Below are 5,426 nucleotides of genomic sequence, written 5' to 3'. Positions count from 1 at the left end.
TTCCTCTGAACAATGCCAGATACACTAAGATACAGATCATATTACATTTCTCCAGGTCATTTCTCTAACTTTATTGTCCCTCATTCCTTAGCCTCTAGCATTCAAGTGGACTTGTTTTTTCAGCTCCAAGGCACAAACTTCAAATGCTCATATTTGCTCAGGTTAGATGACATCCAAGTACAAGTCTAACATTTTGTTCTTTGGTGAAAAAGCAAGTTCACTATCCTCTGGTAATGCAAGAAAGTTTTAGACTCTTACTATCAGCGTATCTAGCAAGCACTGAAACACTGTAGGACTTAAAGAGACCTGGGGCTATCACCTTTTTAATTCATGTACTTTTATACAACTTGAATTTTGTATGTGTCCATAATTATTTTTATAAGAAAAATTAGTTTGTGATTAAACTCTGTAAACAAACTTGGGAAATACTGTAAAAAAATAGAAACTTTAACATTTTAAACTATTTTATATGATGCTAAAATATAAAGAATTTCTAAAGGTAAATACAAATGGCTTTAAAGTATGGTGTTTTAGAGTGAAGTGGGAAAGATGTTTCTATATTACTCTAAATGATAAGAGGTTTCAAAGTTAAATGAAATCTTGATTAGACCATAATTCAGATGACTTTTCTGAAACATATTATTTAGCTTTATCATGTTTACTTCTTTCCTCTAGAAAACTAAACATTGAATTAATCCAGAGGCTCTATTTATTAATTACATTATAGGATATAGCTTCAAAGTAAATTTGACTTAAAAGAGGAAGAACAAATTTCTCAGTTTAAGGAATGAAATAAAATCAGGTATTTACAAATCACTGATATCAGAATGTACCATATAAATAAATGTACCGTATAGATATTATGACCAAAGGAATTTATTAGAAATTATGTCCTGATAGGAAAGAAACTCTCTTATTAGAAAAGTGAAACCTAATTATGTTTCCATCACAAGATGTAGGAGAGAAATGTTCTACAGGCACCTTGAATGTTGCTCAACAGAAAACTTTCTGAATCATCCCATGAATAAGAAAGATCTATAATAAAAATGCACTGGGAATGTTTCCTTTAAAATAAGTCATCTCCCGAGAACTATTTCATTACTTGATTCAACTTCTCCTGACCTTATGCTGATTATATGATAAAGTTTTATGAGGATGTATAAAAGTGTAGCTGCTATCTTGGTAAAGGAAGAAAAAAAAAAAAAAGCCAATAGCAAGTTGACTGCCTAAACTGCTCTATTTTAAATAGTAGCACAAAATTATGGCAAAAGGTTTCCAAAGGATAAAAATCGTAAATATTTTAAGGCCCTGATTGATGGGCATTTTGCAATATTTTGAGATATTTCAAAATGGGTAGTATATTTTTCTCTAGGTGAAAACTATAACTTAAAGCTGAAATGGCTATAAGTCACAGTTTTGAAATAAGTTACAGCAGTATTAGGTTAAGGTATCTTGAAAAATCATTTCTTTTTTGTGTGCTGCCCCTAAAGAAAATGTAGTGTACTCTTTTTTTTTTTTTAACAGAGACCCATTTACTATGTAGCTTAACTTGACCTACCAGGGTCCAAACTGACCATGTTTGATGGCAATACAGTAATGCTTCACATACACAGAAGTCATTAATCTAGGAACTTCAACTATGTAGAACACGGCAAATATCAGAAGGTGATAAAGACATTTGAATAGACCAAACAGATAACATACAGACCCAATTTTATTAGCTCTGTGATCATTGAAAATATCTTTAACTTTTACTCTCAGCACTTAACTTTAGACCATTTTAACTGCTTTGTTTATTTTGTTTCCCTGTCTATAGCGAATTAGAAGCGCTAAGTTAGAAGTAGGAGACATTAAAGGCAGCAAACTGACAGCAGGAAAAACTGATAACATAGAGCCTGAGCATATGGGATGAAACAGAAAAAAATAAAGCATAGATTCAAGAATTCAGTGAAAATAATAATAGTAATTAATAATAATAATAGTAACCTGGAGCCATTCGGTATGCCACAAATAGCCCTACCTATGTATCCAAAATAGCCTCAGAGAGATTCACTCCATCTGATAAGTGGAATTGGAGTGCGTGATAATAGTTAATAGTTACATTCAGTTAAAAATGCTCGTGTGAGCAAAGATACCTCTTTCCATCCAAGTTCCGGGGAAGTGATAAAAAATTACAAAATGTATTAGTTTTAGAAAAGAATACCATGAAGCTCCTCCAAGAATCTTTAAGGAATCTGTCCAGGATAGGGGGTGGTTGATAGTGCATTAAGAGAGGCAGAGAGGACCACTGGGACATTTCTTCCCTTTAAAAGAGCATTTAGGCTGGGCGCGGTGGCTCACGCCTGTAATCCTAGCACTCTGGGAGGCCCAGGCAGGTGGATCGTTTGAGCTCAGGAGTTCAAGACCAGCCTGAGCAAGAGCGAGACCCCATCTCTACTAAAAATAGAAAGAAATTATATGGACAGCTAAAAATATATACAGAAAAAATTAGCCGGGCATGGTGGTGCATGCCTGTAGTCCCAGCTACTCGGGAGGCTGAGGGAGAAGGATCGCTTGAGCCCAGGAGTTTGAGGTTGCTGTGAACGAGGCTGATGCCATGGCACTCTAGCCTGGGCAACAGAGTGAGACGCTGTCTCAAAAAAAAAAAGAAAAAAGAGCATTTATTTCCAGCCTCACAACTATAGGAAGACCCAACTTACCTCTGTTAGCTCATGGAGTTGAAGAGAAAATATTTACCTAGGATTTGAAGAAAATGATTTTTCTAAGCTAAATATAAATAAGAAATTTAAAAATAAAAATATGCATTGATTTGATGCCATAAAAATGTACAGAGAAGCTGAGTAAGAAGGACACTACTAGTACCACTTAGTGAGCACTCATAGGTATCAAATATTATTTAATGCACATTATATACATCACCTCATTTAATCCTCCAGTCGACCTTGTGACATAGAGATAGGAAAGGGTCTTTTACAGAGGTTATTTGCTGAATTTCAAGTAGTCAATAAGTGGTAGAACACACAAAACCTGTGTCCTTAGCCAGTAAGCAATACTACAAATAAATATTAAATATAAACCACTAATAGGGAAACTAGTTTCCATAAACATTTCTGATAAATGGTTAATATACTTAATACAAAAACAATTCATATAATTGAAAAGAATAGCACTACCATCCCACAGAGAAAACAAGGGAGAGACAAATGACTAATAAATATGTAAAAAATATTTAACCCCAAACATTTAAAAAGCTCTAATACACAGTGATGGCAAGTATGCATTGAAACTGACACTCCTATGCTTTGCTGATGGAAGTGTGAATCTGTACATCTTTTCTAGGAAACAATTTGTTGAAATAGCTACCAATTCTTAGCTCAGTTACTTTGCTGTATGGTTTATCCTAAGGAAACAACCTGTAATATAAATTTTTAAAAGCATAAGTTTTGTTTTAAAATTATGTCCAAATACTTGTATAACTTACATACATGAAAAAGAATATTGCAGCATTCTTTTTAATAGCAAAAACATTGGAAATAATGAAAAGAATTATAATAGGTGAATATTTGAGTAAATTATTTTAAATCTAATTTAATCATGTACCCTAATTTAAGTAGCGATAAATAATTTTGATGGCATGCATTGGAACATGCTTACAAGATGAAGGTAATAAGAATTAGGATATAAAAATTTCCATGTGTGATCTTATGTCAAAATAAAGCATATACGCATAAAAATCAGGTAACAAACAATCTTACATACTTTTGTGTTCAATTTTTTATAATAAACATAAACACTCGTTAATTAATTATGGCATTATATCCTAAAATGAAGCTTCACATAAATTTGTTACTAGAGTTCAACCTGGCCGACTTTTTTGTTTTGTTTTGTTTTGTTTTTCAACAATCTATTTGGCAGAATAGATTGTTTCTGGTGCAGAAACTTTGTGAGATACTAAGGACACCAAGGTGAACAAGACATTATCTCTACCCTCAAACAACTTATACTCTAACAGGGAAAGCACCTAGCCAAGTAAACAAATAGTCATTATTTGCAAATGTGACATGTCTTACAGAAGAAAAAATATTAAAGCATAAAAGAGGGCCGTGTCCCTTTGCTTAGGGGTAAAGCAAGTTGTCAAAAAAGAAGGAATATGTGTGCTGAGTCCTAAAGGTGTCTTCCAGCATAGAGCCACTGCCGTGTCCATTTCAAGCAGAGAACATACCATGCACAGGGGCCAGGAGGCTGGGCAGAACCCTGGTCAGGAATGGCAGGAAAGTCAGTGACGCTGCAAGGCAGCAAATGCAGAGGAAAGTAGATTACCTGGAAAGAAAGATGGAGGCAGAGAACAAAGGGCCATACCTATCGAAGGAAAGTTTGAACTTTATTTTGTAAAGCCATCAGAAAACTGAAGTTTTTAAAATGGCATGAAAAAATATGAACTACTTAGAGATAAATCTGGCAAAAGATACAAAAGATCTGCACACTGAAAACTACGAAGTATCGCTGAGAGAAATTAAAGCAGACCTAAGCAAATGGGGAGATAAGCTGTGTTCACATGTTGGAAGACAGCTAAAATGTCAGTTCTCCTCCAACCGATCTGTAGTATACATGCCAAATCAACCCCTCAACAGGTTTTTTGTAGAAACTGACTAGCTAATTCTAAATTTCATACAGAAATGCAAGGGGATTTAAAGAGCCAAAACAACCATAAGAGATGAAGAAAAGTTGTAAGGCTAACAACTGCATGATTTGACGCATTACTGTAAAGATGCAGTAAGCAAAACAGTGTGGTATTGGCATAAAGACAGCCACATAGATCAATGGAACAGAATGGAGGATCCACAAATAAACCCACGCATATATGACAGCTGATTTTAACAATAGTGCAAAGACGATGCTTTCAGGGATCATTTCTATACTTTGCTACTAGGGAAGTTTCTCTGAACACGTGGAGAACTGGAGGAGGAAGGAGGCACAGTGCTCCCTCCTAATCCTGAAGCTGGCTCTTGGCATTGCTGTGCTGCAATTGCTCCTCGCTGTTGGTGATCCTCCGAGTGGTTTCTGTTAAAAATAAGCAAGCAAAAAAAAAAAACACCAATAGTGCCAAGGAAATGTGGTAGAGAAAGAATAGCCTTTTCAACAGATGTGGCTGTAACAACTGGTTTGTGATATGCAAAACCTAAAGTAACTTTGGTCGATTTCTTGTACCATATATAAAAATTAACTCAAAATAGATCACTAACCTAAATATAAAAACCTATAATTATTAAACGTCTTGAAGGAATCGTAGGAGAAAATCCTTGGATTAGGCAAAGCTTTCTTAGATATACCACCTAAAGCACAATTCATAAAAGAGCAAAGTGATAATGAACTTCATAAAAACTAAAAACTTCTGCTCTTCAAAACCCCTGGTTGAGCAAGTGAAA

General features: G+C 34.7%; 1 pseudogene; it reads left to right on the top strand.

The window, feature by feature from the left end:
- Positions 1 to 4,888: 4,888 nt before the first annotated feature.
- On the top strand, positions 4,889 to 5,070 carry LOC138375424 (small nucleolar RNA U3; annotated as a pseudogene).
- The last annotated feature ends 356 nt before the right edge of the window (positions 5,071 to 5,426 follow it).

This window comes from Eulemur rufifrons, chromosome 25 (assembly GCF_041146395.1).
Source record: "Eulemur rufifrons isolate Redbay chromosome 25, OSU_ERuf_1, whole genome shotgun sequence".
Lineage (NCBI taxonomy): Eukaryota > Metazoa > Chordata > Mammalia > Primates > Lemuridae > Eulemur > Eulemur rufifrons.
Note: the sequence above shows the minus strand (reverse complement) of the source record. Positions and strands in the feature narration are given on the sequence as shown.